At 46.0% G+C, this 24,447-nt stretch overlaps 1 protein-coding gene across 6 annotated transcripts in view; it reads right to left on the bottom strand.

Annotated features, from left to right (window-relative positions):
* Positions 1–24,447, bottom strand: part of DLGAP2 (DLG associated protein 2) — a 2,662,056-nt gene that overhangs the window by 215,253 nt on the left and 2,422,356 nt on the right. The gene's annotated exons all lie outside the window — the stretch shown is intronic.

Below are 24,447 nucleotides of genomic sequence, written 5' to 3'. Positions count from 1 at the left end.
GAGGGAAAGGGAGAAGGAGTGGGAGGAGAAGGAAAGGGCACACAATCAATAAACTGCTGTACTAGGCCTAACGACTTGTCAGATAGTTCAAGTGCATGACATGAGTGGAGAGAGAAGGAGGAGGGTAGGAGGGGGAAAGGACATACAGAACAATAACTACCGTCGTAGGCCTGGCGACAATCTGATTGATTGATGATTGGTCATCTGTAATGCGCCTATGCACAACAGTTTCAGGTGCAACCAAGCTGGGGGGACAAAGGGAGGACAGGACAAGTGATCTTGGTAGGCCTAGTGCATTCAAGGTCGTGCAAGTGTGCAGACAGGGAGAGAGGGAGAAGGGGAACAAGTGCGCCCAGTCCATCAGGTGCATGGGTTAAGTGCAGAGAGGTTGCCCATCTCCTGGAACGTATTCCGACTGCAGTAGTGCCAGGCAGAGTGCAGAGGCCTGGAAGCAAGTGTAGGACTGGTGGGGAGAGCCTGGAACCTGCAAGGCTCTGGAGGTGCACCAGGCGTCCAGTCAGTGAAACTGAGCAGAGTTGGGGAGGACAAAGGAGGAGGGAAGCAAGAGAGAAGAGAAAGGAGGATAGCAGGGGAGAGGGAGAGAGAAAGAGGAAGCGAAGAGGAAGGTCTTGAGGATCTTCCAGAACTTGAGGAGGTCTGGCTCAAGTTGGAGAGAGGCAGGGAGGCTGTTCCAGAAGAAGGCATCTGCAGACGATAGAGATCTACCCCCCAAATCTCTGTTTGGAGAAAAGGCTCACCTGCAGAGAGTTGGAGGAGGCCGAGCAGGGGGCTCTAGAAGCAGACTATTTAGGAAAAGAGTGTTGTAGATAGTGCAGCCCCGGCCCCAGAAGACCTTGTGGATTATACAGAGGGACTTGAACTTGATCCTTGCAGCCATGGGGCGCCAGTGGAGGGATTTCAGTGCCACAGAGATCCAGTCCCTGGGCTTGAGGGCAAGGATAAGTCTTGCGGTTCTGTCCTGGATAAGTTGAAGAGGTCAGAGAGTAGAATTAGGAAGATTGAGAAAAAGACTGTTGCAGTAGTCCAGTCTAGTGAAAACCAGGGCTCTAGAGATGGTGAGCCTCTGGGGAAAAGTGAGAAAAGGTGGAATACCTCTGAGGAGGTGCAGCTGGTAGTGGGACTTTTTAGAGATCTGAGATGCGAGAGGAGAAGGAGAGAGTGGAGTCACTGGTGGGTGAGGGCGCAGGACCCAGGGAGGGTGGCCAGAGTGGGAAAGCGGGAGCAGGGGTCCCAGTGAGGATGATCTCTGTCTTACTGGCATTTGCAGCACACCAGTACTGAATTGCGGACAGACAGTCAGGGATGAGCGGGGAGGAGGAAGAGGCCAAGGGTAGCCTGAAAGAGAACTGTGTGCCATCCTCACAACCCTGAGGATGAAGGCAGAGATCCTATGGGCCAAAGGGGCCATGTAGACATTGAAGAACCAGGGGGATAGATTAGATCCCCAGGGAACACCACAAGTAGAGAGAATGATAGTGAAGAGAAAGGACCCAAGTTCCACCTGGGAGGGACAATCTGAGAGAAAGGATGCTAGCCATGCCACGGCCTGCTCTGTGATGCCCAGGCTATCATGCAGATGGGAGATCAGGATGTTGTGGTTTACCACATCGAAAGCAGAAGAGAGGTCAAGAATGATGAAGACAGAGGGAGAGTTAGAATCAAGATTTGAGAGCAGGTCTTCACAGGTGTTTAGAAGAGCAGTTTCTGTGCCTCTGGATGCTCTAAAGCCAGACTGATGGTCATGGAGACAGCCAACAGTTTCGGTGTGGAGGGTAAACTGAGAGATAGCCAACTTCTCCAAGCCTTTGCCCAGGAAAGGAGTGATAGAGATCGGGTGATAGTTTGCCAGAATGAAAGGGTCGGCAGAGGGTTTTTTTGAGAAGTGTGTGCACAAGACCGTGCTTAAGAGAAGTGGGGAAAACTCCAGTGGCAAAGGAGAGGTTGCAGAGGTCTGCCAAGGCCAGAGTGAGAGAGTCAATATTTGTCCTTAATGGTTTTGGAGGGGCAGGGGTCCACCTGTTTGGAGGAGGCTTTCATAGACAGTACTTGTCTGGAAACCTCCTCAGGTGTGACAGGGGAGATGGAGGAGACAAGAAGGTGAGCAGTGGGGATGTCAGAGTGGGGCCCAAGAGATGATGGTGCATAAACTGGTACAGAGTAGAGAGAGGGCATGATGTCCTGTATTTTGGCAGTGAAGTGTGCAGCCAGGGAAGTGAAAAGGGCCTGGGTAGGTGCAGTAGAGGATGAGGCTGCAGTAGGGTTGGGCAGTGCCTTGCAGACTTTGAAAAGTGCAGCCATGTTGATGGATGCCACTGAGATACAGGCTTGAATATGTACTTTATTCTTGGACCGAATGCAGAGTCTGTATTGCCTTTGCAGAAGGCGGCAGGCCAGCTTGTCAGAGGGTGCACCTGAAGATCCCCATTTCCATTCTGCTGGCCTGAACTTGGGTTTAAGGTCAGCCAAATCAGAGTCGGACCAAAAGTTGCACTTTTTGGCAGGCTTCAGTCAAACCCTCATGACAGGGGTGAGGATGTCAAGAGTGTTGGAGATGGAAAGGTGAAAGTTAGAGAGGACTGTGTCAGGGTGGGAGTCAGCTGCAGTAGTAGGAGGTGTAGAGTAGGTAGAGGCAAAGGCAGCCACTGACACTCTTTTCATGGATTGTGTGACCTTGAAGGTGGGAGGCAATTCCGGGTGTGCCAGTCGTAAAGGAGAAGAAAGCTTCAAGTGAGAAGAGAGAACAGAGTGATCAGTCCAGGGGAGTGAAGTAGTGAGAGGGATAGATAGAGGGATGCCTGTGGTGATGAGAGCATCCAAGGTGTGGCCAGCAGTGTGCATCGGACCAGAAGGTAGAATGGAGAGAGAGAATCGCACAGGTTGCGGAAAGATCCTAAGGAGCCAGGAGAGTCAAGATGGATGTTAAGATCCCCCAGCAGGAGGAGTTGGGAGGAGGAGGAAAGGAGAGAAGATGCCAGGTCAGCCCATTCCGAGAGGAAGAGGGTGCACTGGCCTGGTGGCCAATAGAAGGTGTCCAGAATAACAGAGTAAACATGTGAGAGAGCCTGCAGACCAGGCATTCGAAGGAAGACTAGGCCTGAGTGGGAATGATGGAATCCGGGATCCACTCAGGAAAGATCAAGGCTACTCACCCACCTGGCCTGTTGGGCCTGGGCTCAGAGGATCTTGTAGCCTTCAGGGAGAAGTGTGTCAAAACTTGTGACAGAGCTGTACTTAAACCATGTCTCGGTGAGAGCAAGAACATCAAGGTCCAGGTGTTCAAGGAGGTGGCATATGTCAGAGAAGTGCTTGAATGCAGAGCGAGCGTTTAGTGTGGCAACATGGAGCTGATTGCCATTTTTGAAACACTTACGAGGGTGTGTGCAGGGGACAGAGGTCCCAGCCGTAAACGGCACGACTGCATGTGAGATAGAGGCAGTAGAAGGCAGAGGGGCTGAAGATGTTAGTGAGGAGAGTGCAGGCAAGGGAGCCAGGAGAGTGGTAGATGGCAAGGGAGCCAGTGAAGGAGGAGCTGATTAGATTGTATGTGCAAAGACTGTGGGTGAGAGAGTCAGGGTGGCCCTAGCAAGCAAGGGAACCAGGGAGGTGTTAGGTGCAGATGGCAAGGGAGCCAGTGAGGGGGAGGTGGAAAGTTGATAAGGCGAGGGACGAGCCTATCAAAAAGTAGGAGGTTGGGTTGAGGCCCCTGTACCAGGTTGGTACTATTCCGATAGACATTTAGGATGACCTTGGAGTTGGAGCAGAAGGCGAGAAGGACCTGCCAGTGGGTGCCACCATTAATGTGTGAGGAACAGTAGGGAGAGAGAAGAGCAACCATATGAAGAGTCCATAGGTCGGGTGAGGGAATGACAAAGTGGATGTTAGCGAGAGTCTCTGGCAGAAGCACTGATGTAGGTGTCAGCGATAGGCAGGCCTGGGTTGGAGTCCAGTGTGTCCGTCGTGAGTTTCTTCCTGCCAGACTTAGTGAGAGGTGAAGGATAGGAGATAGAGAATCAGGTAGAGAACATAGGAGAGATAGCAAGCACCATAGGGAAGGGCACAGATTGTGGTACACTTAACCAGGCAGAGCAGCTGTGGTACGTGGGGGGGGGAGTAGGCAGGAGGCACACAAAGGAAATACAAACAGGATTGGAAAAAAACAATGAGAACTGGAAAGGGTAAGGGAGCAGAAAACAGACCATACAAGGGCAACGGAAGGGACCAGTTAGCGCAGTCCCAAGATAAGGCAGCATGTGAGCCCAACCTAAAATTACAATGCAAGTTGTGAGCAAATTAAATTACAATGCAGAGTGTGGGCACAACCTAAAATTACAATGCAATGTGTGAGCACAAACTAAATTCGATTTGAAGCTACAGGAAACAAACAATGCAGGGTATGAGCACAACCTAAAGTAAAAATGCAGTGTGCGAGAAACCTGAATTACAATGCAAGGTGTGGGCAACTTAAATTACAATGCAGGGGGTGAGCACAACCTAAAATTACAATGCATGGTGTGAGCAACCTAAATTACAATGCAGGGTGTTAGCAACCCAAATTACAATGCAGGGTGTGAGCAACCTAAATCCGATTTTTATGTTTGTTTCTTTTTAAAGGTATTACAGCAAAGCAGTACAGAGGTGGAGGCAATGGAAATGAGAACTCAGGTGGGTGAGACAAAAGTGAACAGTTTTGAGCAAGTAGTGTAGGTGAGAACTGCCAGTTAGGATGGCGCAGTGATGAAAAGTTAAGGGTGGCAAAGGTTCAGAGAAGAGATGGGCCAGGTAACAGAGCAGGCAGTCAGCACACACGTGATGTCAGAAGGGGGGGATACCAAGGTCCAGGTACGCATTTCAGCAGTTCCCTCTAGCAAGGCACATTTCTTTTCTAGTAGTGAGATATGGGAGCCCCAATGCCAGCAAGGCCCAGACAGGCACAGACAGGGGCCTTAAGAGTTGGCATTTGTTGGAGGCTGACTTCTGCCTGTGAACACCTCCAATTGGCTGATTAGGAGGAGGCAGCCAATTGAAAAGGGAGCAGCAGTCAGGCAGTGTAAGACAACTCGTCCCTAGAACGTGGTGGCCATTTTACAGAGTGCGCATGTCTAGCTTGAAGATATGGAAATGGCCACAGAAATGCTCCAACAGCAACAAGATGCAGCCAAACATGAGCGCTTTGCAGGCAAACAAAAAAAACAGCTTCTCATCTTCTTTTTTCGTTTATGTTTTTGTTTTCAATTTTTCGTTTTTTAAACAATTTAAATAATCCCAGCAGAGTGGGAAGAGCCCAGCAGGGCTTACCTTTGTTTTCTTTTGCTCCCAAGAATGCTGCTCCTTCAGCTTTGTGCACTCAGTTAGTGGGGCAGGGAAGCAGAGACTTCACCTTTGCTTCTGCCGATGGCGATGGCTAGGCACTAAACGATGTTGTCTAAAACGTTTTCCATCAGTGTGTAGCCAGCTTCCTTTGAAAAGCCAGGCTGGGAAACATGCACACCTCCATATGTGTGGTGCTGGGAGATCCCTGGTTCTGAAATGGTGTGAGGGCTTTTGTGGTCTGGTGGTCCCTGCTTATGAGAGCGTGGGGTTTGGCTATCTCCAGGACCTGCCAATTCACTTCCTTGTATGCAGCCCCCTGATAACACTGTGCTTTAGCAGTGTCTGGGGTTTTCTACCACTCCTCTTCCACCTCATGTGATGTAGCTGGCTTCCACTGGGTGCCAATGGTAATAATGGTGAGCCACATGGGCTGTACTATACAGTAACATTTAGAGGACTTGCTTTGCACAGGCCTATACGTTCAGGATAGTGGGCCAATACTGGCCGTAATAGCCTGCACCACCCACAATTACCTCCTCATTTGCTTATTGTACTGTCTATGATGGACATGGATATTTTGTCAGGGATGGTAGAGAGGGAGTGCAAAATATTCCCAAGTAGCTCCAGTGCAAGCGCAGATGTTTCAGGAACCCCAGCTAATTCAGCAGGGAACCTAATGGTGATATTTGACAACCAACCTTAGATAATTCAACAGTTCATCAATTGAATTATATGTTAGGTTAGTCATGTACCTGGAATCCTACGTTGATATGAAAAGGGACTCATAGCAAAGGTCTGATGTTCTTTTCAGCATTGGTCACTGTAAATCTACCTGCTTAGGACTCCCAATCAATTAGCTGTGAATCTCCGGTGTGGCACACTAAGAGAGCACAAACCGAATGCCCCGGCTTCCATATATGAAAGGACTGCGTTTCATCTACTTACTCGGATCCATGGTTTCGATGCCATATGGAAATGAGGTCTGGTGTTGGAGAAGAAAACAGGAGGGCTATGCAGTGAAACATGTGCTAACCAGAACATGCAAACGTGAGTGCAAACTAGTATATTGTGTTTTTAATAGCAGGTGTGAATGTTTTAGTTGTGCAATGTTCATTTCATCTAGACTGTGCAGGATTTAGCTTTTGTGTCTTTTTCTAGTCTTTTTTAAAGTTTGACTTGAGGTATCATGCACCTTTACATTTGTAATGAATCACACCTTGTTCACTCTATCAATCCAGCATATTAGCACCTGTAATGTAGCACATCTGTTTCGCTTCATACATTCTGAACATTTATATCGGTAACAAAGCATATCTGTTTCACTCTAGGAATCCTGCATATCTACGATGAAGAGTACCTGTTTCACTCTGTGAATCCTGGACATTTACACTAGTAATGAAGAATACCTGTTTCACTCTATTAATCCTTCACATTTACATATGTAATGAGTCATGCCAGTTTCTCTCTATGGATATCTTTTCACATGTCCTTTTACTTGTCTATATAACAAGGCAGCATACCAACAAATCCAATACTTTCTGGAAGACAACAACATCCTGGGTAAGAGGCAGTCAGGTTTCCGGCCACGCCACAGAACTGAGACCGCCCTACTCGATCTAAAAATTCAGTTAGAGCAAACCATGGATAAAGGAAAGCCAGCACTGCTGCTGTTCTTAGACCTGCCTGCTGCTTTCGATTTTGTAGACCAGAAAACCCTATGCAAACACCTCAAGGATGCGGCACAATTCTCCCAACAAGCCACATCATGGATCATCTCTTTCCTGGAAGGCAGACTCATGAGAGTATTCTCTGATCAGACTTGCGCAACTCCCATCCCCATCCACTGCGGTGTCCCCCAGAGATACTGTACCTCACCCACCCTTGTCAAAAGAGAAAATATATTGTGCCTCCTATTGTAATAAATATATTAATATTGGCCTACGCCAAGCTGCTCGAAAGTCGCTTGCGAAAGAAATCTGTGTTGCAAGGTCCTGACCTTAAATCCATGTAAACTGCCATTTTAGGTCAAACCGCCATTTTAGGCATCGCTTTGTAAAGGTCACCCTGTGAGTTAAAATGGTGGACAATGTCCTTCAAGAATACAACATGGCCGTCTTGACCTCTGTACATAGCTAATGTGTAACTTGCCTGCAGGCCACTTGTTGAGGCCGTGAAATGAGACCTTGTCCTTCGTTGACCTATGTGTAGAAGGATTACTCGTGCAATGAAACTAATCCACGAGCATATGTTGAGATAATGTATTCAAATACTGAACGAAGAACATCTTTTTAACTACATTGTATTAATGTTTGAGAAGGCCTGCATGGAAAATCTTAGAATACACAGTTATTGCATAGGCTTGTTGATACATGTATTAAGGCAAACCAGTTATATGCGGTTGTTTGAGACTTGGCATGAACCCTAGATCGGTGATGTATTAAAAGGAATATTAACCCAAAGTGGGCTGGACATCGTGCCCACCAAATGTATAAAAAGCGAATGCATTCTAATGTACAACGTCCCTCACTGAACACACTGAAACACGCTGGAGTTCGTTGTGTTGTACTGAGGGCCGATAGCTATCTGATTTTGCTCTGTTTTTGTAACGGGATTCAGTATAAAATAAAGTACTTTGTATGTTCCTTTGTAACCCGTGTTCAGTGTATTTCCTTTTGGGGTACTTAGCCTCGATATTTTGATTCTGTTTTCACAGTTGGCGCCCGAATAGGAACCCTCAAGATTCATGCCGGATTGTTGAAGGTTGACGCACGCTATCGGACTGGGATCGGACGGTGTGACGTAAGGGGCCCCCTGAACGAGACGCGACACCTCAGCAGCACTGCACGACCCGATCCTTGGATGATAAGCGTGTGGTCGGAGACGGCATCTTGACGAGGGTCCACTTATCGAGGCGGGCAGATTTTCCGAAATCACCATACAAGAGGTAAGATTAGTTAGGTAAGATTCTTAGAAATCCGATCGGACCTCCTTAGGTTTGGTCACGTGAGTCGTGACCCGATTCTTAATTTAACCCTGACAATTTGAATTTTGGCGCATTGCGTCTGCAGACACAATTATTGACCAGGTAACACCAAGAATTTGAGATATGCCTGGGAAATTGTCTACCTGCTTTAGGGCATTATTCCGCAGTGATAGACAATCTTTGGAATTTAGCCGTTCGGCACGATGGGAGGGGTCGCCGGCATGTACTATGTACTGTAAGCATGGCATTGGAAGTATAGTATTTAATGACATTTGTCACAAACAAACCAGACATGCCTCCGAACTTCAGTGGCCAATCAATGGTAGTTTTGAAATCACTCGTATTGAGTATTTAGAGTCAATTCTATTAAAGAAAAAGGCTACACCTGCAGCATTTGATGTTTTGCAGAATTGGAAAAAAGAAGCGTTGCAACAACTTAAAAGTAGAGAGAAACATGCACGCCTTCATAAACCGAACGCTGAAAAAGCATTGTTATATGATCAGGACAAACAGTCTGAGGCGACTAAAAATATGGATAGGGCTTTCTCACTCGGTATTCAGAAAATCTATCCTTCTAAAGATCTTCATATTTATGATGGCCCTCATTACGACCCTGGCGGAGAGGGGTTTACGCCAGCGTAATGCATGGCGTACCTCTCCGCCAGATTAGGACTTTCCGTAGCGCCATGGTGATTTTTACGCCCGGATTTTCCGGGCGGAAAAATCCATGGCGCTACGGGACCCCTCGTTAATTACGCCACCGTATTCTACGGTGGCGTAATTAACGCCTTCCCCACTCCCATTATACCCTATGGGGCAAAAATGGGAATGGGGAAGGGTAAATGGGGATTGGGGACTTACCGCCCCGCCAAGGTCGGAATGGGGCGGTAAGTCCGCCAACCCCCATGGCGGAGTTGGCAGCTCTGCGCCATGGTCCATGGTGCAAATTGCACCATGGATCTCTGCCAGGGTCGTAATGAGGGCCGATGAGTTTATTGACAAAATATTAAATGAACGAAGGCCTGGTGCCTCTGCGCCACCTCCGTATGTTCCTCTTCCTGCTGCTTTGCCTCTTCCTCCTGTTATTCCTGCTCCACCTGTTGTTGTTCCTGTTGTTCTTGCTCCACCTAATGTTCCCCTTCCTCCAGTTCCCCTACCTCTTTTTATCGCACCAGTTATAGTACCTCCATCGAATATGCCTGCTCCCTCTCTTCCAAGTGGTCCTGAGGCGCTTGTAATCGATCGAGGTACAGGAACAAAGGTTGTCACTCGCAATACCGTACCGCCAGAGAAGAAACGTGAGTTAATTACATGGGCTAAGCATTGTATGGAGAAGGATGATCAAGCTAGCGTTTTTGCCACACTTTGTAATATGGATAATTTTCCTGAGAAAACTGTTTTTATTGAAGGTTTAGGGATTCAGTTATGTATAATGTGGGGAAGAATAAATAATGCAGATCTTCAGCAAGGGTTAAGGGTTTAAATACTCTAGCGCTTTCTGGAGACACTGTGGAGAAGGTAAATGAGCATGTCAAGAGGTTATTTGGGTATAGAAAGGAGTTAGAAAAGTTACAGAACGAGGATGACAAGGAGTAAAATATGTATGTACCGAAACGGTTCCTTCCGTGTCATAAATCGATATTTGAGAAAACGCGAATTTGTAAGAAAGACGCGATTAGATAGACTTCAGACATATCGATAACACCAGTTGAGGTATGTGACACATATAATCAATATACGCTAGGAATGCAGAGGGAAGTGATACAGGTAATGGTAGAGTACCTGCAGGATGAGTGTGTAAAAAGGAAGATTAGTTATCCCACAGAGTTATTGAGCATTTATAAGAGAGCTTTTTCACTTCACACTTCTTCGACAGCTTTAGCACTCAACTTGGCTCTGTTGCTTAGTAAGCGTTCGGAGTCACCTACTTCTCAGTTGCCCATGAGAGAGGTTCCTCCGACATTTGTCCCGAAGGTTGAGATTGCGACTGATCCTGCACATAATATAGTCGCTGTGAACATTCCTGCACATTATGTATCACAGTTTGTTCACGTCCCGTTTTCACGGCAGGAAGTGAACACCATTAGACAGTCTATTCCTGACATTAGGGAAAATCCAACAGGGTTCTATAAAGAGATAGAGTCTGTTTTGCAGTCCTCAGTGTTCACCCTAGGTGACATTGATTTGTTGTTTCCTGTACTCCTGCCCGTAGAGTTATGGAAACAAGTTAGAACTATTGACGACGTACCCGGGTTGGGAGATACATGGGTGAATATAACTAGACTCGATGATATTAACTTTGCCTGACAGAATCGTTGCTAAATTAAAAACCATAATTCCCGAAAAGAGAATTATTTGGGGCAAGCTTACGGCCTGTGTCCAAGGAAAGTCTGAGGGTGCTACCGAGTTCTTTAATCGGTTCGAACAGGTATTCTCGGATTTCAGTGGACAAGACTTAGGCACAGAGTCTGGGAAAAGATTATTCGTGGACAAATTTGTACGTGGATTTCTGCCTGACATCCAGTCACACATTATGTCTTCTGAGAGCGCTTGGCAGGTGAAATCACAATCAGAAGTACTGCACATGGCTCAGTACTACGAGAACTGTGTCAATAATGAAAAAGATAGGATTGAAAAACGGAAAGGCGATTTACCCAGAGGGGGTAGTTCTCAGGTTAGAGGTCAGTATGTCCCGCAGGGGAATGTGCCCTTGGGTCCTGTGAACATTAACCAGTGCGCTTATTGTCGTCGAGAGAGTCATTGGTGAGCACAATGCCCCGTCCTTCAACAAAGGTCAAATAATACATTTGGTAATATGGGTAGGCAATCCAGAGGGCGCCCGGGCGTAGGGGACCCTGGTAGAGGTCAGTTTACACAGGACCCTCAGCAACCTTTCTCGCAGGACAATCAGGCTCCGAGTGTGGACACCAGGAACATATTTGATCATTCTTCCGCTGCATATTTATCTGAAGAGCTTCCTTTTGATGATATTCTGTTTCGTTAGGATTGCCCGAAGCAGGGTTTGGAACCTACACCTATTCCCGTCAATCAGAAAGGTCCCTACGTTGAAATGGTGGTGGGAAATAGGAAACATCAGTTTTTGATAGACACTGGAGCACAGAAGTGTTCCATTGATCATTCACGGGTTCCAAACATTCCACTGTCAGGGCAAAGCAATGTTTCTGTAGGGTTTTCTGGTACACCAGCTGTTTGTCTGGTTTCTATGCCGGTACCTATTTCTTTGGGTCCCTTTACGGACCATTGTCCACTTCTGTTGACTTCGGATTGCGTAGAGAACTTGCTGGGGTTGAATCTGTTAAAATAATTAAATGCAGTGATTTATTATTCTTCTGATGGAGTGTGCTTGACGATTTCACCACAGCAATTTTCTGCCTCGCAATTCTTGACTAGACCTTTGCCTCCAGAATTCATTGATATGATATGATATGGCATTTGTAATGCGCCTATACACAAGTGTTTCAAGGCGCGACGAGGCAAGGGGGGGAAACAAAGGGAGACAGACAACGATCCTACTAGGCCAGGTGTCATTCAGATCGCGCAAGTGCAAGGGTAAAGGGAAAGGGAGAAGTGCAAGGGGGAAAGGGAGAGGGGGGAAGTGCATTACAGCATCAATAACATATAGGAAATAACAAGGGCCAACAAGTGGCAGTGTGAGTAAGTGCAGATAAGTGCTGGGAAGGGGGGGCTGTGGGATACAGACACAGTCCTGTAGTGCAGGGGGTGCCAGGGAGGCAGTGCAGGGGAGAGTGGCTGGGCCAAGGACCGAGAACGGCGAGTGGCCCAGCTGCAGATTCAGTACAGTTTCAGTAACTTTAGCAGGGGAGATGCGGAGAGAAAGTGGAGGCGAAGAGGAAGGTTTTGAGGTGCTTCCTGAAACGGAGATGGTTCTCCTCAAGTTTCAGGGAGGCAGGAAGGCTGTTCCAGAGGGAGGCCCCTGCAGCGGAGAGAGATCTGCCACCAACTCGTTGTTTGGAGAAGCGGCTGACCCTGAGGGAGTTGGAGGCGGATGAGTGAAGAGCTCGAGAAGGAAGATATTTAGGAAGAGAGAGTTGAAGGTATTTTGGCCCAAGGCCCCAGTAGGCCTTGTGGACAATGCAGAGGGTTTTGAACTTGTTCCTCGCAGTCGCTGGGAGCCAATGTAGTGATTTCAGTCCTGGAGAGATACGGTCCCTGGGCTTGAGGCCAAGGACACGTCTCGCAGTCCTGTTCTGGATGAGTTGCAAAGAGCGGAGAGTAGAGGCAGGCAGATTTAGATAGAGGCTGTTACAGTAGTCCAAATTCGAGGGAACCAGGGCTCTAGAGACAGTGAGCTTCTGGGGAAGGAGAGGAATGGAAGGATGTACCAGAGAGCTTGTGGGCTGTCGACGACAATGATGTCAGTGTTTTACAGATTGAGCCTGTCAAAATAGTTTTGAAACATGGAATTGAGCTGCCATGCTTTCCCCAGTATAAGATTTCTGTTGAGGGCGAGCAAGCTTTGAAATGTATTGTTTCCGATTTTGTGCATCGTGGGGTGATTGAAGAAATTTCAGGAAGTTTGTGTAACAGTCCGATTTTACCCGTGTACAAGAAAGGCGATCATGCAATTCCATTCCATTTCATAATTGATTTACGTGCCATTAATAAAGTTGTGGCACCACAATTTCCAATTGTGCCTGATGTAACGACAATCCTAACCATGATTCCAGCTACAGATACTTACTTTAGTGTTGTGTACCTGAAGAATGCTTTCTTTAGTATTCCCATACACAAGGATAGTAGATATTTGTTCGCGTTCACCTTAGGGGGACGCTCATTCACATTTACTCGTGCACCTCAAGAGTACACAGAGAGTCCTATCATTTACAGTAGGGCTTTGAAAGAACAGCTTGATACCCTTAAATTGCCCTGTACTTTGCTTCAGTACGTTGATGATTTGCTTCTAGCTGCTGACTCCGAGAGTGCCTGTAAGGAAGGCACTGTGTCATTACTTATTCATCTAGCTAAGTATGGCCACAAAGCTTTGCTTAAAATAATTCAATATTGTTGTCAGGAGGTCGCCTATTTAGGCTATCTCCTGTCAAAGGAGGGAAAAAGATTGACACCTGAAAGAATAAAACACATTTCTGGCATGTCTGTCCCAAATACACAGAAGGAAGTTAGGGCCTTAATAGGTATGGCTTCTTACTGTAGACAGTGGAACCCAAATTTTTCAGTAGTGATCAAACCGATGTTGGCTTTGACGAAGAAGGGCATTTCTTCGCCATTGCCATGGAACGCGGTACACCAGCAGTCGTTTGACTTGCTTAAGACTGCATTATGCCCTGCACCAGTTTTGGGCACACCAAACTATGAAAAGGCCTTTGTGTTGTTTGTGCATGAATGTGATGGATGTGCTTTGGCTGTATTAACGCAGGAACATGGAGGGAAGAATAGGCCATGCGGTTACTTTTCCTCCGCCCTTGATCCTGTAGCATGCCCTTTGCCAAGATGTCTGCGAGCTGTTGCTGCTGCTGCTGCTGCCGCATCTGTAAAACAGAGTGAGGGAATGGTACTAGGCCATGATCTAACCCTGATGGTGCCTCACTCTTTAGATGTTCTACTGAACCAAACTCAAACGCAACACCTCACTTCTGCACGGTTGACAAGATATGAATTGATCTTGTTTGCTCCTCACATTCAAATTAAGACTGTTGAGTTCTTAATCCGGCTGAACTCCTACCTTTCCCGCAAGATACTACTGGCTGCGATGAAGTGCCACATGATTGTTTGTATACGACCGAACAAGAGACAAAGGGTAGAATTGATTTGAAGGATACTCCCTTGGATAATAAGCAAGGAGAGCTGTTTTGTGACAGCTCCTGCTTCAAACTTCCGGATGGTACATCCACAGCTGCTTATGCGATTACTACATTGAGCACGGTGGTAGAAACTAAGAGAATCACGCATAATTCTGTGCAGGCGCAGAGATTATAGCATTGACCTGAGCTTGTGAACTTTCCGAAGGGCTTGCAATAAATATATATACTGACAGTCAGTATGCCTTTGGGGAGGTCCACAACTTTGGGAGACTTTGGTCAGAGAGAGGTTTCCTAACTTCACATGGCACCAAAATTCAACATGGCTCCCTAATAGTACAACTACTCTCAGCGCTTGCGCTCCCTACTCAGTTAGCAGTTATGAAATGTGCAGCACATCGAAAGATTACAGATGATATAGGGAAAGGGAATGCTTTCGCTGATCAGATAGCTAGGCAAACTGATACTGATCTACTTGCGAAGATGTATGTTTCAAGGGAATCTGTAGATGCTTATTCAATAGATGAGGGTGTTGGGTCTGTACGGGATATCCAAGCTGATGCCACGTTAGAAGAATCCAAAGGGTGGGCTGAAGGCTTGGGGAAACTTGATGATGACGGGTGTTGGGTGGACATAGTAGAAGGGAAATTGCTACTCCCTGATGCGTACGTCATGATGATGGTCATCATGGCCCATGGTCCTACGCATGTATGTGCCCAGAAAATGAAAACATTTTGAAAATTGCCCAGCGCTACATCCGGGAGTGCATGATTTGCCTGCAACACAACGTGGGAAAGGGGACAGTAACTCGAAGGGGTAGTTTTGGGCCACCCTCTGTCCCCTTTCGAAGTGATCCACTTTGATTTCATTGAAATGGAACGATGCGATAATAAGAAATATGTACTGGTGGTTATCTGTGCTTTTAGTAAATGGGTTGAGGCTTTCCCTGTTAAAGATGCTACAGCTATGACTACTGCAAAAATCATGTTAAAAGAATACTTCCCGCGGTTCAGTTTGCCAAGAGTTATCTGGTCGGACAATGGTCCACATTTTGTCGCCACTGTAGTTCTGCAGATATGTACAGCATTACAAATTGACAAACGGTTCCATTCGGCCAGACATGCTCAGAGCGCAGGACTAGTAGAAAGACACAACGGTATCATCAAGAACAAGCTCGCTAAGACGTGTGCCAGCACCAAACTAAAATGGCCGGACGCCTTACCGATCGTGTTATTATCCATGCGCACAACCCCTCAAACTAAGACTGGGGTCTCTCCATTTGAGGTGGTAATGGGGAGATCTGCCAATATTTGGAACCTTCCTAAATTTAACTCGTTAAGCAATGATGAATATGTACTACTTTCAGATTATTGTAGCCAATTGACTAAAAACCTGTATTTGATTTATCACCAGGTACGAGAAGTTTTACCTGTGCGATACGAGGGCCCGGGCCACAGCATACGGCCTGGAAGTTGGGTGCTCGTCAAATCGTTTGAACGCTCCTCTTGCCTTGCGCCTCGCTGGCGTGGGCCATTCCAAGTCCTGTTGGTTACCCAGACAGCGGTGCGGTTCGCTGGGAGAAAGAACTCGATACACACGTCCCACATCAAGAAACTTCCTCACCCTGTGCCACACGTTACAGAAGAAACAGAACCCCTCGCTGACACTGCAACCAATTATCCAAAAGCAGTAAGTGTCACTGAGAGTGTGTCGGAGAATTTCTCTGAGCCCATGAGGCTTGGGGAAGCTTCCATTTTGTCTCCACACTCTCCACACATTTTGCATCCGGAAACTGATATTTCGAATTCAGTACCTTCACTTGCTTCCGACACGTTGCTTCCAGCAGGAAGTGATGACATCTTGTTTCCGGATCAATCAGTACTGGGAAAAGTACGATATAATCTACGACCACGAAGATAGACTTACGGCACGGTTTTGCTGTGCATTTGATAGACTTACGGCACGGTTTTGCTGTGCATATGATAGACTTACGGCACGGTTCGGCTGTTCATTCGGAGAAGGAAAAGCGCCATCGAGGGCTTGCCTTTTGCCCACATTTGCGAAAGGGGATTCTGTTGGCTAGGGTTGTGGAAGGACTAAGAAGTCGCTCGACTGGGAGGTCGCCAGCAACAAACTTTGGAGTATCCGTTTGAAGACTACGATGCCCAACACCGCTACTGCTCGTATGGGATTTATAAATAAGGGGGTGACCAACCGGGACAATGGACAAAATGCCTTGTCCCCGAAAATGTATTGCTGTATTTTTATAATGATATTTGGGTTTTTAATAGTCACTGCCTTAGGATTGTGGTACCTCGAGGAAACTCACTCTTTAGAACATTTGTTGCCTACTGAAAGTGCACCCATTGTTCCTACTCCCTTTGTACATTTGCATACTCTATCCCCTAGGGATTCTCAGCACAGACAAAGGTACCACAATAACACTTTACTGCTTATCATGAATGCTACACATGTCATTTTTAATAAATCTAACTGTTGGGTCTGCTCACATTTACCGCAACACGGGGATAAGGGGCTAGGTTGGTATATTCATCCTTTACTGTTGACAACTGCTTGCTATGCTTCTCTTAGAGCACTGTTCTTTGGCTGATGGAATGATAGCATCTCAGGGAACTTTGATGGCACCAATTTGAATAGTTTTGAGAAACGTGTTTTGTCTCTCCTGGGATGCTCGCTTTTTGCAAATACCAGTAAACTGAATGTTGCTTCTATTAGGCCTTCTGATAAACTGTCTCGTCCTTTCCAATCTTTGATTTCCTTTAAGATGGCTCCAATAGGCAATAAGGATGCCATGCCTCCTTTTTACACTGTTAACCATAGCCCCGATTGAGTTTCTTTTTGTATACAGAGAAGTGGAACTCAGTCAATGGAAAATGTTCTGGGTTGTGCCAACGTTGCAAATTTGACTGGGGAAAGCAGACCTTTGTATGTAGGCGAACCTGTCTACTTTGTCTGCGATAATGTAGCATTCCCATGGTTGCCCAGGGATTGGCAGGGAACCTGTTAATTAGGGATCCGGTTACCTGGGGTGTTTATAGCTAGTACAAAAGAAGTTTTGAAGGCTCGTCCACGGCGGGATGAGAATGGTGACACCCCAGCACAAATCTTGGGAGATATAGCTAAATCAGTTGTGCCATTTTGGGGGCAGATAGCGAATTCGGAAGATATCAGAAAACTAGCGAGAGTACTGCAGAGAACCATCAACCAGACCACGGACATACTCTATAATTTGACGTTAGAACAAAAGGCGATAAGATTAGTAGCACTTCAAAAGCGAATGGCATTAGATGTCATTCTAGCTGAGCGTGGTGGAGTGTGCAAATTAGTGGGGTCCACTTGCTGTGTTTTCGTACCAGATTCCTTCCCAACTATCTTCAAGGCAATACAGAATCTGCACGTCCTTAGTTCCGAAGTGCATGTTCCCGAGGGAAATTGGGATCTAAGCGCTTGGTTCTGGGGCTTCTTGCGATCTTGGGGTTGGAAGGTACTCTCGGTCTTACTAATTATTTTGGGAATCCTGCTGTTTCTTTGTTGCTGTTTTCAGCGTCTACCTGCTATGTGTTTGATGCTAGGGGGATGTTGCGCACAAGCAAAAGGTTTGATAGGACATAAAGTGTATGCCCCGGATAAAACTTCCAAAGAATATGTGTTGAAAGATATTGTAGCAAATGACCTAATGGCAATAGATATTTCTGATAGTGATTCAGGGTGCATGGACAATGATGCATGGAGTTATTTGCAAGGAGATCCAAAGTAGTGTTTAGCACTTTGCATAGGCCAAAAGGAGGGTTTGTCGAAAGAGAAAGTATATTGTGCCTCCTATTGTAATAAATATATTAATATTGGCCTACGCCAAGCTGCTCGAAAGTCGCTTGCGAAAGAAATCCGTGTTGCAAGGTCCTGACCTTAAATCCATGTAAGCAGCCATTTTAGGTCAAACCGCCATTTTAGGCTTCGCTTTGTAAAAGTCATCCTGTGAGTTAAATTGGTGGACGATGTCATTCCAGAATACAACATGGCTGTCTTGACCTCTGTACATAGCTAATGTGTAACTTGCCTGCAGGCCACTTGTTGAGGTTGTGAACTGAGACCTTGTCCTTCGTTGACCTATGTGTAGAAGGATTACTCGTGCAATGAAACTAATCCACGAGCGTATGTTAAGATAATGTATTCAAATACTGAACGAAGAACATCTGTTTAACTACACTGTATTAAGGTTTGAGAAGGCCTGCATGGAAAATCTCAGAATACACAGTTATTGCATAGGCTTGTTGATACATGTATTAAAGGCAAACCAGTTATATGCGGTTGTTTGAGACTTGGCACGAACCCTAGATCGGTGATGTATTAAAAGGAATATTAACCCGAAGTGGGGCTGGACATCGTGCCCACCAAATGTATAAAAAGCAAATGCATTCTAATGTAAAACGTCTCTCACTGAACATACTGAACCACGCTGGAGTTCGTTGTGTTGTACTGAGGGCCGATAGCTATCTGATTTTGTAACTGGATTCACTATAAAATAAAGTACTTTGTATGTTCCTTTGTAACCCGTGTTTGGTGTATTTCCTTTTGGGGTACTCAGCCTCGATATTTTGATTCTGTTTTCACACCCTGTACAACATTTTCACCCTCCCCCTTTTCAATGACCTTGATGATCATGGCATAGCGTATAGGAACTACGCTGATGATACACAAGTTCTTCTCCACTCACTGGTTCTTATGAACAAGACGTAGCCACACACAATAAAGTCTATGGCATCAACCTGGCCTGGATGGCGGTTAATGGCTTATGCCTCAATGGAGACGAGACCGAACTACTACTGGTTGGTCCCAAACGAGATCTCAGCAAAATGGATAGTAAATACACATCCTTCAACATTGATAACAGGACTATCACCACCGCGGCGGCAGCCAAAACTCTAGGGCTATACCTAGATTCCACACTCTCCATGTCTCGACAAGTGAACGCTCTCAGAAGATAAGATACGCTGTCAAACCCTACCTCTCCTACAAAAACTGCTTATCCATAGCCAGAGCTACAGTGGGAGCAAAGTTAGACTATTGCAACGTCTTTTTCCTAGGTACATCATCGAAAAACATGAAGAAACTACAAACCACACAAAACAAAGCACTCAGAGCAGCCCTCAGTATCCTTAAGAGAGAGCACATTTCCCGGGCCAGGGGAGAAGCCCACTGGCTCCCAGTGAAAGAGCACATTCTCTTTAAAACACTCTCCATCACAGACTCCTGCCTGTTTCAGACAGCACCTCCCTACCTATCAGAAGCTATTCACCGAACCACCTCAAACAGACCCAAGTGAAACCAACACTGCAAGCAGCTTACAGTCTCTACCTTCAGAAGACTCAATGCAGGAGGCTCTAGCTTTCTTGTCCTAGCTCCCAAAAACTGGAATGCGCTACCACTCGCCCTCAGGAAAGAGACATCCCTCACATCATTCCGCAAGGCCCTCAAAACACAACTTTTCCGTTAGCCCCCCCGCCATATGCTTACATAGTTGCACTGCTACTACTGTATCACACACTCGTACTACACACTGTAGCTCTCCAGGTAAGCTGTCTGCTATACTGCTGCTCAATATGTAAACTGTCATTCTGAAAGCTAATGGTTTGTTCATTTTAAGCAAGTATCATGTAACAGCACCACAATGCCCTAGGGCCGCTGGTGCCTTATAAATCCAAATAAATAAATAAATAAAATGAATGTAATAGCTTGACTTTGACCAAACCTTGAAGACCATAGCTTTTAATCCATTTTAAATGTATCCTACAGTGAAGTTCCAAAGAGGAAACATCGGAGGGAGCGTAATTTCTTTGAGATGGCTGCTATTGGCTAACCAAGTCACGTGTAAAGCTCATGGCTGTTTTTCTTACATACTGTATCAAGCTTGTTTTAAGTGTGCCAACCACTGGCAATGTTACCGCCAGAGGCACCAGGAGGCACAAAGGCGCAGATGAGGATGAAGAAGACATCTTTGATGCAGCACATTGCAGTTGGTATTGTACCCCGTTTTTTGAATTCCATAACGATGAGATGATTGGCTAGAGTATGCCAGGTGGAAAAATATCTTCCTGCTCCTGTTGGCATAGGCTGTGCTAGCCAACTTGATGTGAACAGTCCAAGCAGAGGGGATTTGAAGGGCTCTGCAAGACCATGGAATACTCTTCTATTGACATACATTGGAATCAACAATTATGCTTCCGGGAAGAAACTGGATTAATCATACAACTGTGATGGAAAAGGAGAAAAACATTTTGTGAGAACAATTGTTATCACGGATAAATTATCACATGCATAACTTTGTCGACCAAAATGAGCAGAGAATTTAAGCAAATCCCCCCAAAAGGAAAGCTAGCAGGCATGCGGGAGGGCTTAGCGCTGAGAACAGAGAAGAGAATGCGCTTCTCTGTGCACCTACTGTGAAAGGATAAACAACCCTGGAAAGAAAATGAACATGTCCAATGATGGGGACTAATCTACTGACAGCCTGAATGTAATCCGGGGCGGATGTGTGTGGCATAGTTCAGCACAGGTGTCCCACTTCACGGAGCTTTCCTGGAAAATCCTGCCTCCCACAACAATGCAAAGAGATGTAAATGCACTCCCTAGAGCGTTTTTCTTCAGTTATACTCAGGGGTCAGCATACTGCACACAATATGCTCATATACAATGGGACCTCAGGGGGGAATATGCAGAAAATACAGCTACCTGCTAAACGAAGATTGTTTCCTAAACAGACACGCAGAGGCATGAGGAATGAATGCAAACGCAGTATTTTTTTTATAGTGCAGGAACATACATCTGATAGGACCCGCTTTCCTGTCGGGTTTCACTAGTGGCTTTACTAGTGGCATCTCACAAGAAAAAATGGCAATTATATCAATGTGTGTTTGTATAGTGCTTGTTAGTGCAGATTGATAGACTTGTTGGGCGCTGTCAAACTTTAAAAATAAAACACTTTATTGAGTTTTATTTACAACCTGTTAACCAACAAAACAACCATGCATGCAGCAGACGGGTGTATCGTACAGCATTGTATAGCATCTCAGAGCACATTTGGGGTCTTTTTCGCTTAGAACATATACATTATTGTGTGTGGGGTACATGAACGTGTTCCATGGGGGTGACTGACACCAACGTGTTAATTCCCTGCCACCAGTGAACCAGACTTCTGTGCAGTGTCCGGGAGTGACAGTGCCATTGCCTTCGCCTGCTGCGACTCCCCAGGTCGGGCTCTGCTAGAGGGAAGAACATTGTTTGTACCAGTGTGTTCCAAGCATAAATCCTCATGCTACTTTCATGCATTCCCATTTGTAGTGCTCTATGCCATACGGCTGACTTAGCAAGGGACCAGCATCTGAAGTCGGCCCACTATGCTTCTATCTTTGGACCAGTGTTCGATTTCCAGGCCATCACAATCCTGCGCTTTGCCAGGATGCACATTAAGTCTTTCATTTTTGCTAAGTGTGCCGACTTCTTGTTGCCACTCAGGAGTAGTGCCAGCAAGCATAACTCTGGCAGCCAAGCATGCATTGGGATACCACCTGTGGCCGCTCTTGCCTTGACCTCCTTCCAGAATGTCCCAATCACTGGGCATGTCCAAAACATGCGCAGCTTTTTTGCCTTCGCAGTGGCACATTTTGGACATGTCTGCTCTGTCTTGTCACCCATTTTGGATAACCTGTTCGGAGTTAGGTATGCTCTATGTGTTACGTATAGTTGTATTAGTTGGACGCTGGCGTTTCTGGAGACCATTTTTATGTACGGTAGGGCCCTCCCCATTCCATCTGAATTATTGCTTTCCCCAGCTCATATTCCCATTTTCCCAATGCAGGCGATTCCGTAGTGTTGTGATTGTGCAGGAGCAGCTTGTACAGTCTGGACACTGATTGTCCACATTCCACCAAATCGTAACATGCTTCAAGTACTTCATTTATTGCCTCTCCCATTTTGAGAACTGCCCACCTTTTATATATTGTCCCTATCATGCTTATGTATAACATAAATTTACCTTTGTGTATATCATGGTCTTCCATTAACCTCTGGAACTCAATCCACTGTCCTTCATGCCATAAGTTTCCTATTTGGGCAATTCCTTTGGCTTCCCAATGTCTCTGGAATGTGCATAGCATTCCCTGTTGACTACCAATGAGTCGAAGGGTTTGAGGTTTCTCAGATCTTCCATACTCTGCACCATAGAGCAAGGTCCAGTGTAATGAGTAGGGGGGGATCTCTGATGCGGGGTGATTCCCATTTATAATATCTCTTTTAGGTAGCAGTGGTACAGTGTTGGTTGTAAGAGTAGTGTGTCTTGGGAGGGCCCGTCTCCTAGCCAGTTTGCTATTAACTGTAATTGGGCTGCTAGGTAATATAACTCGAAGTGCAGTAGTTTTATCCCACCCTGGTCGTAGTCTTTCTGTAGTGTGCCTAGAGCGACTTTGTTCCTGTGCCCACTCCACAGAAATCTCTGATGATCATGTTGAGTTGTTGAAAGAATGTTTTAGGTATATTATAAGGTATATTAATGAAATGATAGAATAAGCAGGGAAGCACTCTCATTTTCAGTAATGCTGCCCTGCCAGTCGAGAGGAAACATCTTAAAGAAGATCATGGAAGTTGTAACTTTCTTGAGATCCACCAGTGTGTTGTTTCGGTACGATGCTGTTGGGCCATGTTTTATATTAATTCCAAGGTAGCAAAATGAGTCTTGTGTCCATTTTAGGTCTAATACCGGTAGTTGTTCCTTTCTCTACTCCCTGAGTGCTGCTAGGACGAACAAACAGGACTAACCTTTGTTGACACATATGCCTGATAGGGTCGCAAATTCTGCTATAACATCTAGTAGGTGCAGCAAATTCTCATCTGGTTGGTTAACATATAGGAGCATGTCGTCAGCATACAGAGAAATCAGGTGAGTAGTATTATCTATCCTTATTCCGGCATCGGCATACTTCTTTCCTGAGGAAAACTGCCAAAGGCTCAAGGGTCAGTATGTATAGCATTGGTGATAATGGACAGCCCTGCTTTGTGCCTATGTGGATCTCCCATTCTGCCGAAACCTGTCTGCCTGTTTTAACCCTGGCTTTGGGTGCCGTGCAGATCGACTTGATCCATCTTAGAAATCTTGGACTTATCCCAAAGTGTGCCAAAGACTGCAGCAGCCAGTCCCAGCAGACTGAGTCGAAAGCTTTCACCGCGTCCAGGGAGGCTCCCACACATTCTTCACACGTATGGTTAGTTTGGTCAATGACGTGGTGAAGTCTCCTCAGGTTCCACATTGTATTGTGGCCTGGGACATATCCCGTTTGCACTGTGTGCACTAAGGTTCCTATGACCTGTTTTAGTCTGTTGGCGAGTGTCTCTGTCAGAATCTTGCTATCTTGGTTGATCATAGAATGGGGCTTGTATGACCACAGTCAAGTGGCTGCTTCCCTGGCTTCAGGACTGGTATGATTAATGATTCTCCCATGGTATCAGGTAGCATTCCATATTTGTATGCCTCTTTGTCGACTTCCAGCAGTTTGGGTGCTATTATTGCCTTATATTTTTTAGAAAGCTCCCCCAGGAGTCCATCAGGGCCTGCAGCTTAGGCCGTTGTGAGATGTACAATTACTGCTTCTAGCTCATCTAGCTTCAATGAGTCCTCTAGTGTCTCTGTTTGCTTGCAGCTAATTTTGGTAATTCAATTTGTGTTAAGGCCTCGGGCACGTCCCTCTCTCCTGTGCTCTGGGCAGACGAGTACAATCTTTTGTAAAATTTGGAGAAGACCTCATTGATCCCTAACTGGGTTTTGATGGTCTGTCCTTCCTGATTTCGTATCACACTAATCTCATCTCTTTGTGCTTCTCGCTTAGTCAACCAGGCTACTAGCCTGCCAGACTTGTCACCCTTGGCATCCAGGTTTTGCATGTATTTCGTGTAGTCTAATTTCCCCAGCTTCTCCCATATATTAATGCATTTTAGTCTCAATGATATCAGCTCCTCTGGTTCTATCCCAGGCATTCCCGCTGCTCTCTCTTCCCGAGGTATGTTTTCTTCGATGTCTGATAATTCCCTCATCATGTCCTTTCTAAGGCCCCCATCTTCCCAATCACTGAGACTCGTACTACCACTTTAAAGGCATCCCACAGAGTGCCAGTCCTGTCTACTCTCCCTATGTTAACCTGAAAGTATTCCTCTATCACGGCTGACATGTGGCTGTCAAAGTCCTCTTCCAACAGGGCTTCTGAGTGCAGTCACCATGTTGGTATAGGGAGTCTTGCGGAAGTGGGCACCCATGTCTCTTAGTGGGGC

Source organism: Ambystoma mexicanum, chromosome 4p (assembly GCF_040938575.1).
Source record: "Ambystoma mexicanum isolate Mex_15411 chromosome 4p, UKY_AmexF1_1, whole genome shotgun sequence".
Classification (NCBI taxonomy): domain Eukaryota; kingdom Metazoa; phylum Chordata; class Amphibia; order Caudata; family Ambystomatidae; genus Ambystoma; species Ambystoma mexicanum.
The sequence above is the reverse complement of the archived record's forward strand: the minus strand, read 5'-3'. Positions and strand labels throughout refer to the sequence as shown.